This window comes from Myotis daubentonii, chromosome 18, assembly GCF_963259705.1.
Source record: "Myotis daubentonii chromosome 18, mMyoDau2.1, whole genome shotgun sequence".
Lineage (NCBI taxonomy): Eukaryota > Metazoa > Chordata > Mammalia > Chiroptera > Vespertilionidae > Myotis > Myotis daubentonii.
This window is the reverse complement of record NC_081857.1, coordinates 19,722,009-19,733,637: the sequence shown is the minus strand read 5'-3', so window position 1 is coordinate 19,733,637 and position 11,629 is coordinate 19,722,009. Positions and strand designations below refer to the sequence as shown.

Genomic DNA, 11,629 nt, shown 5'->3' with positions numbered 1-11,629 from the left:
TGGACCTGCTGGGGTTGGACCCCGGCACTCATCCTGCTCTTCTCAGCGTGGCCTTCGCTCCCTACCTTTGCAGAATTCATTTTATTCTGAGACCGGACCAGGTTGGCACTGAGACCTCCTTGCATTGGTGCTGAGTCCGTAGCAGATCCAGGGCGGAGGAGCACCTCCCAGCCAGGATCCTGATTTAGTTGACAGTCCTGAGCATGTTTACCTTGGGCTGTGATGGATGAATCAAATCTGTTGTGAAATCCAGATGTGTTTTAGATCAAGAATTCCAGGAGTGATAAAGCAGTGCCTGTTGTTTGTGCCACTTACCGGCCACCTGAACATCCTGTCTTGTTCTGGGATCTTTTTTTTAATGTGTTTACCTTTCTCTTGAATATGAGTTCACGGAGGGCAGGAACTGTGTGTAAAAATTCATTAGATCAGCAACTTAGAGCTAGGTACTTGACTTACGGAATCAGAGTAAATTTAGTAAAATGGGTGTGTACACATAACAGCCACAGCAGTAGCAGTGCCCCCAGCCAAACACTTCCGTATTCCTGCAGCGAAATGTACTTACACTTTAGGCCAGTGATAACGAACCTTTTGAGCTCGGGGTGCCAGCATTTTGAAAAACCCTAACTTTACTCTGGTGCCGTGTCACATATAGAAATTTTTTGATATTTGCAACCATAGTAAAACAAAGATTTATATTTTTGATATTTACTTTATATATTTAAATGCCATTTAACAAAGAAAAATCAACCAAAAAAATGAGTTTGCGTGTCACCTTTGACACGCGTGTCATAGGTTCGCCATCACTGCTTTAGGCTGATTAAAGGCTGCAAGGACCTCCCACTAAGTTTAAGTCATGCTTTGTTGTCGAATGTCAGGAAAATCCTCTGCTCTTGAGCACTTTTTGAATTTTGGTACACTGCGTCACGCTTTATTATATGTTATACCACTTATATAGATAGACTATTTCAAAATTTGGCTCCCAATAGGCATTTGGTAATTGATTATTATCTAACTAAATGAATAAAGCCCATTTAATAGGAACTTTTATTTGGTCAAAAGGAATAATTTTAACATTTATTTTGAAAATTTGAGTGGATGGGTTATTACGGTAAGAATATTTAGAAGTACATAAAAGAGCATTATGGAAATGTTTAAGAGAAGTAGTAGTGGTTGAATTCTAACCAAAAATACTCATTCTAAGAAAAAAGAATTTTTTTCCTTGTTTTTTGTAAAAATGCGATTTCATCTCCAGTACCTATGCATAGTTTGTTAGGAACCTGGCTGCACTAAAGCCATCTCATTTGAGATACTTTTTGAATTGGAGTTAATTCTGATTTCTTGTTTTCAGGAGCAGATGTCTGGGTCCTTCCTCTATTCACACTTTATGCATCTCCCCATCTACCTACCTACTTAGCACAGCTTTGTTTTTCTTTCTGTCCAATTGTTTTAAATCAGTAGTAAATCAGTGTCCCTTAGAATCTTTTAAAAAAATTGCTCATGTTGAGGATGACTTATAAATGATTTCTTTTACTTGTTGAGTTCTCTCAGCTTGGTTTTTGCTTTCTAAAAGATTGTGGTCTCACTCAATTACTCTTATTTTTTTCTTAGTCAAACTCATTATCTTTATTTGCTCAGAGTCCTTTGCCATCACCCTTTGCCTACAATATGTCATGTCCTTTGGGCTTTATCATTCCAGTGTTGTTTTTTAAGGAATTTGCCTTCTCAATACATTCTTTTCCACATGCAGAAGGATGAAGACAGCAGTGGCTATTGCACCACTCATTTGGTCACTTGAGCATACTGTCTTGTTCTGGAATCTTTTTCATGTGTATTTCCTCATATGAGTTCACTGAGGACAGGAAGTTTGTTTTAAGCCATTAGGTCAGCAGGTTAGAGCGAGGTACTTGCCTCACGAAATGATAGGCATTTACATATGCTTTGGCTGTCTTGATGAATCAGAAAACTCAATTCGAAACGGATAGGGAAGCATAGGGCTAAATTTAACAAATATGTGCAGGCTAATTTCCGGACATCGCCCTATTGTGGACAGTAATAATAGAAAACCTGCCTGTGTTCCGATGCATTTTCTTTTCAGAACAGGAAAGTAGCTGAAACCAACTATAAACTTGTTCTTTTTAAGAAGCCTCCTCTTCCTTTCCAGGATCCACGATGCCAAGTTCAGTACCTTTCTTTTTTTAGGATGGCAGTGTTTCTCAGACTGAGACTTGAAGAATTTCTGTCTCACTAAGTACAAAGTCCTGCAAAGTAGCTGTTTGAAGGTTATTACAATGTCACACAACTCTTAATCTTGATTGCCAACAAACCCAGAGGTTATTTCTCTGTGAGGAAATCTGTTGTCACTTTAGGCTGGTGGTTCCCAAGGGCTCACCAGTAACAAACGAAGCACCTCTGGAATTTTTTGAAATAAGTTTATGTGGATTACTGTGACGTGCTGTTCAGTATTTACAAGTAAATACAAGATAAAAGAGATAATTATATTGTTTGTGTAGCCGGTTGTCTGTTTCAGTGCACAGAGACCAGAGTAGAAGTGAAAACTTCTTTATGAAGTACATGAGTAGAGGAGTACTTCTTCCACCGTAGGTACCCACTACCCTAGATTTTGTGTTTTATTCCCTTGCTTTCAAAAAGAGACAGTTTTATCATCCCTAGACAATGGATTGCTTGCTTTTTGAGTTTATAAAGATGGTTTACTATGTGTAGTCATCTACTGCTACTTGCTTTTGTCACTCGGTGCATTTCTAAAGTGTAATTGTAATTAATTCATTTGCATCCTCTGTAGGATTTCTGTTAAGCGATTATAATACAGTAACTTATTGGTCATCCTGTTGATAGACTATATTGTTTTTGTTAGTATGAATAATGTTCTGTGCGTATTCTTACACATGTTCCCTGATGCTCATGTGTGAGAGTCTCCCTGGGTTGCTAGGTCATAATAAGTATTTTCAATTGTATGAGATCATGCAAATAGTTTTCCACAGTGGCTATGCCAGTTGAATGCTCACCAGCAAGGTTAATATAAGGCTGTTGACCCAAATTTGGTATTGTTAGAATTCTTAAATTTTGCCCATTTGATGGTCTAAAATGATATTTCAGTGGCTTAATTTATAAGGTTGAGTATCTTTTCATGTGTTCATTGGTCTTCCATATTTCATTTTCTGTAAAACGTCTGTTCATGTTTTTTGCCCTTTTTTCCTTAGAAGTTTTAGAATTCTTTATATATTCTGGGTACTGATCCTCTATCTGTTACGTACTGTCTGTATTTTCTACCAGTGTGTGTGGTTTGTCCTTTTTATATCTTTTGGGCCGAATCTCTTAATTTTAATATGATCAAATGTATCAGTATTTTCTCTGGTAGTTAGCCTTTTTATGTCTTCATATATTTTCTTTTAAGGACCTTATAAAGTTTTAAAATTTGCCTTTTACATTTAAGTTCTTAATTCTTCTGACATTGATTTGTGTGTTGTCCTTAACTCCTTGGGCAAATCCCTTTCAAACTTAGTCTTCTAGTTTAGTTATATCCTAGCTGTCTTTGGGCCTTTGCTCTTCCACATAAATTTTAGAATCAGGTCATCAGGTTCTTCTAGAACCTCTGTTTAGATCTTTATTGAAATTGCATGAACTTTATACATCCATTTGGGTTGAATTGATAGCTTGACAATATTGAGTCTCTCTATCCATGAACATAGTATAATTTTAGCCCTTCTTTAATGAATTCCAGTAATGGTTTCTACTTCTCTCTACACAAGCATTGTCCTTTTTCTGTTAGATTTATTCCTGGTACATTTTATCTTTTTTTTTTTAAAATATATTTTATTGATTTTTTACAGAGAGGAAGGGAGGGAGATAGAGAGTCAGAAACATCGATGAGAGAGAAACATCGATCAGCTGCCTCCTGCACATCCCCCACTGGGGATGTGCCCGCAACCCAGGTACATGCCCTTGTCCGGAATCGAACCTGGGACCTTTCAGTCCGCAGGCCGACGTTCTATCCATTGAGCCAAACCGGTTTCGGCTACATTTTATCTTTTATAATTTTTTTTCTAAAATTAACATCTTCTACATCTTGGTTGCTGGCATATAGGAAAGTAACTGGTTTTGTATGTTGATCTTATAACCACTTGTAAAATTCTCTGATTAATTCTGATTATTTGTCTTTAGATTCTCTTGGGTTTTATATGAAGACAATCACTGTAAATAATGACACTTTTGTTTCTTCTTGAAACATGAAATATGGAAGACCAATCCTTAATATTTATTTTTCTCTTTTCTTTGTCTATTAGAACAATATACAGAGTTTCTGTTTAAACATTCCCCTTAAATACTGTGATTCCCAAAGCTTTGCTAATTTGAAAGATGAGAAATGTTTTTATTTTAGGTTGCATTTCTTTTGTAATTGTTGAGGCTATTTTTTATTCTGTGGCATAATATTTATTTCTGTAAGCTACCTCACTTCCTTTTTTTGTAAAGAGATGTGGTATTAATACAAAATTTTTTTCAGCTTAGCTTCTGACTTTTTTTGTTTTTGCTATTAAACCACTGTAAGGAATGTTTTGGGCACAGATTTTAGTGGATTAAAATAGCTCTAAAATATTAAACTTAATAATACACAGGTACTGCTCACTTCTTTGGTAAAATTAATTGCCAAATTAGTTTCTTTCCATACTGTTTGACCTGATAAGTGGTAATTTGGATTATGAAAAGTTTGCTATTTATAAAATTCGGTAAAGACTTGGTTAATACATTTGTGTCCCTAAAACACGAAGTAAACTGTCTCAGTGGCAACTCCAGGAGGCACTGATAGAGGGACCTGGGCTTTATCAGTTTTCATAACTAAATCACTCTTGATTGCAGAGTTTGATAAATTTCTCAAGCTCCTGAGATGTTTTAGGACAGTCTTTTTGGTTTTCCTATCATGAATGTGGATCATAGACTTTAAGCTCTTTCCTCTTCTTCTCTTTAAAGTTTAATACACTCTGAAACCTGATTTATAGCTGAGAAATGGATTGAACTTAAAGGTCTTGGAACAAAGAATGGTGAATCTGTGTGACTTGGTAGGAAGATTGTCTGTACAACATAAAATGTGATAAATGTGAAGTCTTTTAGTTCTTGGGATAGATAAGCCCCGGGTATCATCCATCTGTAAACCCCACAGACATGGATCTCAAAGGAGTTACGGTAGTGTCGCGTTAGGGCCATAGAGTGGACAGGTGACAGGGGGCGTCTGAGGAGGGAGAGGAGAGGAGGCAGTCCCACACAACAAAGAATTGCCTGAATCCTGCCCATCTTTGGGGTTTCCCAGGGGACATTTGTGCTATTAAAAAACCCAGTTATAAAGATCTGAGCCTAGAATATAGCTTTGTCTTCATACATAAACACAGAAGTTTTATAACATAATTTTATTGTACATAATTTCTCAAGAATACAAGTACCATGTAAATAAATATTTTCTTAGCTTAACAAGAGTTTATAAATAGGAAAGTCATTTCACTGCCAACAGTGTCTCTTTTGGTGCCCATACAACACACAAGCAGACCACAGTCTGAGGGATTCTGTGCATGTATTGTATATTCTTACTTAGCCTCTTTTCTAAAGTATCAAATGTTAAAAGAAAAGCGTTGATAACATTCAGTTGAAATGTGCCTTTACAGTTTTTCCTCCAAATGAATAGTAACCAACATGTTATTTTCCTATGGAACAATGAGATAATTAAATTAAGTGGAATATTTTATAAGGAAACAGGCTGATCAAGTTGGCAGCGGTATATCATCCTTCCTCATGGTCTCCGCTCTGATAGTCTGTAATTTGTCCTGACATGTTACACGTACTCAGTTAAAGCGATATTCCTCTCTGTCTCAAAACATATGAGTGAGTCTAGTCTGTGATTACTTCTGACACCGATTTTCATTGCAGGGTTTACCTGTATCTCTGCCCCTTTGTTGTCTGTGTGTCTTATACAGAATGGCATCCAATCCTATTTTTAAAAATTCAAACTTATGTTGTAGTGAATAAGTACAAGTGTCAGATGGGTTTGCTATGCCTTCTACTGTAGTAATCCCCAAGATTTTATCTACTGAAATGAGCATGTTTTCTTTTAATTCTGGTTTATATTATAGTTTGAGCTACACCCCCCCCCCAACACACACCCCCCTAGTTGGAAGTCATGTATGTTGTAGATTCCATAACTTAAGTGTTTCATTTGGGGATAGTAATGTGGAGGCATTACAAAATGTTTATTATAAAAAGGGGCAGGAGTCTGGTGGGCTTGAGAATCATCCTGCAGCAACCCACCTCATGTGCAGTCTTCTGTGTCCTGCCTCCGAGTTCTGTCCCCCTAACCCTCCCCTCCCCCGCACAACCCCCTAACCCAGTTGGTACTTGGAAGCCAAAGCGTCTTCCTAAAATATCAGGTGTTAGTTATTTACCCAAGTGCTATCTTGTATTAACTTTTTGGTTTCACCGACTGGAGACATGGAAGGTAGGGGCTATATCTTAAATTTCTCTGTATCTCCAACATTAACATAGTTCTTTGCAACTGGTGTATATTCCCAAAGTGTTTGCTGATATATTTAGTCTACACCTCCCCCACCCCCATTATGGTAGAAAGTCAGAGGAAGTTCTCCATATTTCCTTATAACTCTCCCTATTGGTTGTGCACAACTGCTTTTTCAGTGAGTCTCAGTGGTGAGTGTCATAACGTTTTCCATGGTGGAGGGCATATACATCGCCCCTGGCTGTAGAGAAGATGCATAGGCATGGAAAGGCCTTAACAGGTTCTATTGTAATTACAGCATTAGAATAATGTGTGGTGGAAGCATTTAAAAATATTTTTACTTTAAAAAATTTTGTTTAATTGTAGTAAAAGAAGTCCCGCTTTTTAACTTTTTATAAAAAGGTATGTCAACACTGTATTGTTGACTTTTGATAGCTGTTTTCTCCAATGTGGAATTTGATTTATTGTGTGAGATTTGTTTTTGTTTCCTGGTGGGGAAATTTGTTTTTCTTGTCCCTAAACACCATCCTCTTCCATTCTTACCACATTGTAAAAAAAAAAAAATTAATCTGGACCATCTCTCTTCTGTGTGAGTTTGTTTGTTGTTTTTTTTTAACCCTGGATACAGCAAGAGTTGGGGCAGTACCCCCCTGGTAAATTATATCTGTATTGGGTAGCATTTTATATATGTTCTGTGCATTGGTCTTCCAAACTCAATATCCTTGCCTGATTGTGCTTTGCATCCTAAATGCTGGAAATACAGATCCCAGTCAAGATGGTATTTATTATTTACTAATTGATCTTTATCCATCAGATTTCAGAGTTGCTATTGATCACACTGGAGTGTAGGGTTTCATTGCCTGTTGACTCCCCCCGTGGATTTTATTACATTGTTTAATCGTTTAAAATAAATTTTTGTCTGTATTTATATATTTACCCCATCCTTTGTTAGAAATGTAGGTTACTTCAACTTTGTGACTATTGTCAATAGTGCTTTGATATACTCGCCTAACTTTATGTTGTTTTGTTAGGCAGAATTATTGAATTGAAACACATGAGTACCTGTAAGGCCTTTAGGTGTTTCAGTCTTAAACTCTGAGTAGCAGTCAGAGTGTATCTTTTGCTCTAAAAATTCCCCTTTTCCCCTCTCCTTTTAATGTGAGGTAGTCAAATGAGTTTTTCGTCACCTGATGTTTTAAATGTCCAATATTCAGGAATTAGCAAATCATGCCTGCCTAGGATGCAGCTCTGATTTTGGTTGTTCCAGTGGATTAAGATGACCATTGATGCTTTGACACTTGTCCCTTTGCCTGTGGGCTGGCCTGTGACCTTGTTGACCCATATGGATAGCATGTGAGATGACATGCTAGCTCCAAAGAAGTGAAGTTTCCACCTGGGTCTCCTGGAGCCCAAGCATCATGTAGGAGTCTGACTACCCTACAACCAACAGGCTTGAGAGGACATGGACAGGCACTCTGGCGGCTATTCCCAGCTGTGTCCAGCCTCCTGTCCATCCCCATCAGGCCACCATGTATATGACCACCCCAGCTGCATACTACCAAGTGACTTCAGTCAACACCGTGTGGAGCGCAAGAACCGCCCAGCTGAGCCCTTCCCAAATTCCTGACTCTCAAAATCATGAGATATAAAAATGGTTGTTGTCCTAAGCCATGGGGCTTTGGAGTAGCTTGCTGTGCAGCAATGGGTAAGTGGAACAGTTATTGAGCCTCTGGGGTATTGAGTATGAGAGGCTAAGCTTTTTTTTCCCAAGGGGAATTAGCCTTTCTTCCTTCCTGGAATGTTGCTTAAAAAGAACCTGTGGACTTCCTCCCAGCAGACATTGCCCTTCTTCTTGGCTTCCACTAGAGAGCATTGGGAAAGGAGCCAGAGCTATCCCGAGGCTCTGCGTTTTTGCATGAGAAGTGAAGCTTAGCTGGAGTTTCAGACCAAGTTACTGTCACTGTGTCTTGTGTCTGAGAAAACAGGTTCTTTTCTGGTCCGTATCCCTGTTGTCTAATGAATGGGAGGCAGGTGCAGGGACCACCTTTAAGCTGATCCCCAGCAAAGCCTTAAATGTGTTGCAGTAAGAAAACAAGCTGTGTTCAGATTCTTGGTATCCATAGGTTCCTGCCGCCACCCCCCCCCCCCCGTCCCCCCAGTCAAAAAGCTCCCCTTCCATTGCCTGCCAGAGAAAACATGTAGCCCCTGGTTGCCACTGAAGGCACTTACTCTGTGGGCCCAACGCTGAAACCATAGCCTCTATTCCTACCTTTCCCCACAGGTGTCCCAGGCTGCCTGCCCATCTTTTTGTAGCGCTCATGCCTTCTCCTCGCTCTTCTCTCTTCTGTCAAAGGCATCCCCTTTCCACTCCTCACCCCCTCTCTCCCAAACTCTACCAGTTGATACTCCCTTCATGTACTCCAAGGCTCATATCAGCAGCTTTCTATTTCTTAAAAGTTTCGTTCCTTTATTCCTCCTGCTCATGTCTCTCCCTCTCCCTCACCTTGGGCACAGTCACTGTGGCTTTTTGAGTGTTTGTCTTATATCCCTTAGGAGATTATAAACAGACAAGGTCTTATTTATAATATAAAACAGTGCACATTAAATTATTTGCACTAAGTGGAAACCATTTCTGTGTTTGTATTTTCTTCCCTTTTATTCCAAGAAACTATGTGACGGCTCTTTAGAGGTTAGTGACCAGAAACTTAGGGAATTACTGTCTTGAGAGCATGTGAGTTTCCTTATGCAAACAGGAAAATGAGGCAGGAGGCTTGCACAGTGCTTACTCTCTTCTTCCTAGTGTTGGCTGCAGTTCTCTAATTCTATTTCCTGTCCAGGAAAACACATTTCTGAATGTATTTGTTTAACTTTATGGTATGAGAATGCTGCAAATCAGATAGCTTGTTAGGGTTTCACAGTGCATTAAATGTAAAAACTTGAAACACTTGCTTAAAAACTTGATTTCCTTGTTCATTTTTAGTAGTCAGATCAGTTTTTCCCAGGTATCTTTGACTGTAGCCCACTAAGAGAAATAAGTTTTCCATGACTACCTAGTCAGTACCCGTAACTGAAACAGGTTTCTGAAAACTTGTCTCACCATTATTTCATTTATTGTACTAGGATATTTTCTAGTCTATCCTAAATATATATTTAAAGGCTGATCTTGACCTGACTTTTGTTTTTCATTTCAAACTAATGTATTGTTTTAAAAATACTGAGTTGGGTAATAAATGCTTGAATGGTAATGGTCTGATTCTGAGGCCAATCAGCTTCCCTGAGAGAATTAATGTGTTTAAAGACCGCAGTGATGATGGATCTGAGCAGAACATTTTATAAAGGTTTTATAAAGATCTCATGTAATTCAAAACTTGCCTTGTATGAACACCTGACCTTGCCGATCCCGGAGTTGTCCAGTGGACAAGCACCCCATCTCTCAAGCCTGATTTGAGCCGTCTTATTCCTGAGGCTCTTCACTGTGTGTCCCCCTCCCTTCGCCCCCAGCTCATTGATCTTGCCCTCCATCCTGGATTCTTTAGTATCACTTGTTTAAAGGGACCCCAGAGACCTCAGAATTCATTTCACCACCAACACCCATTTTACAGAAGAAGAAACTGGAGTCCATCCAGGGTGACAAACCGAGTGATTGTCTACGGTCAGGTTTCCCACCTCTAACTGGTGCTCTCTCCACCACTCTGTGCACCATCTCAGTTTTTGAGCTTCTTTTAAAAACAAAACCCTAAAGAAACAGGACTAGGAGGTTATGGACGTAGACCTGTACCTCCTAGGACAGAGAGCCTCTTCCAGGTGTGCATCCTGCTCACAGTCTGTATACCTGCCTTTTTTAGATGGTAGGTATAATGTTTGAGTAATTCTGTCTTATTTAAAATCACACCATAGGCGTAATTTACTAAGCACCTACTATGTGCAAAGCTTTGAGGACGGTGGGTTTTATCAGAGGGTCTGTGCCTTTGGAGAGCTCACAGCCTACGGGGCGGTTAAGAGGCCATGGGGATAAGGAGGCCTCCGGAAAACCTTTTCCCACAAGACAGATGCAGAGAGACACAGATTGGCGCCCACCTTGTTCTCTCAGCTTCTCATTTGCTAGTGGCAGGTGTGTTTCTATTTCAGAGCAGCAGGGGTGCCCGCGTCATAGCTTTCTGGAGGCATCCAGGGACTTTCATTTTATTTGGTCTCCTTTCATTCCGTGCCCCTCCTTAGTTAGCCACCTTTGATGGGTAAACAGATTTCAGGATACAGGCTAATGTCCAGTTTGACTAGGTTGCCTGTGTCTCTGGAAACTTCCTGGGCCATCCCAAACCAGACAGAAATTTATTTAAAAAAATTTTAACAACTTTCAAACTAGCCCAAGCTGGTGGGGTTGGGAAGTTGAAAACATACATTATACATCACCTTCATTTAGTCTCTATGAAAGTCTTTCTTTGTTTCTCTTCCTGCGTAAGTACTATGTGTCCTAACTAAATGTGTATTTTTTAGTGTGCAATTGAACACCTAAAAAGTAGCTAAGTCATAATTAAAGGTCATCTTTAGGATTTGTTCTTGTTTAGCAAATATTAGCAGACCTCATCTCTTTCTAAATATAAACCATCAGTTTATGTCATTGAGTATATTTGGCCATTCTAAAAAGAGACTCTCTCATTCTAACATGGGAGGACATTTAGCATTTTGTCTATGATGTAGTTTCCCCAAACTTCACCACTATATATTGGCTGTTTGAGCTATCCTAAATGTAGTCAGTTCTTGGAAATGTACTTAAAGTCCAATTTAAAGATTTTCACCTCAAGCCTGCTGATTGGTTGAATGAATGTGAGTTTTGGATAATAGTTGTATTTTTGTACCAATCGCATAGGGATGTTGGGGTTGACTGAATTTTACAATGTTTTAGTTTCCTACATCTTTATGTCTGTCTGATTCTTGAAATGAACACATTACTTTTTTTTGTGGTGAAAACTCCTCTGTGGTTATTTTAATTTGCTTGGCAGGTGTAAATTTAAGACTGGTCTTGTTTCTTCTCTGCATTCATTATAATAGATATAATAGATAATAGTGAGTGATACTGTTTTTCCGTTCCCAGGAAAGAATGATGGATTTGGTGGATCC

At 38.9% G+C, this 11,629-nt stretch overlaps 1 protein-coding gene across 1 annotated transcript in view; it reads left to right on the top strand.

Moving 5' to 3' along the window:
• LAMC1 (laminin subunit gamma 1) overlaps positions 1 to 11,629 on the top strand; it is a 106,267-nt gene that overhangs the window by 17,143 nt on the left and 77,495 nt on the right. The window lies entirely within an intron of this gene.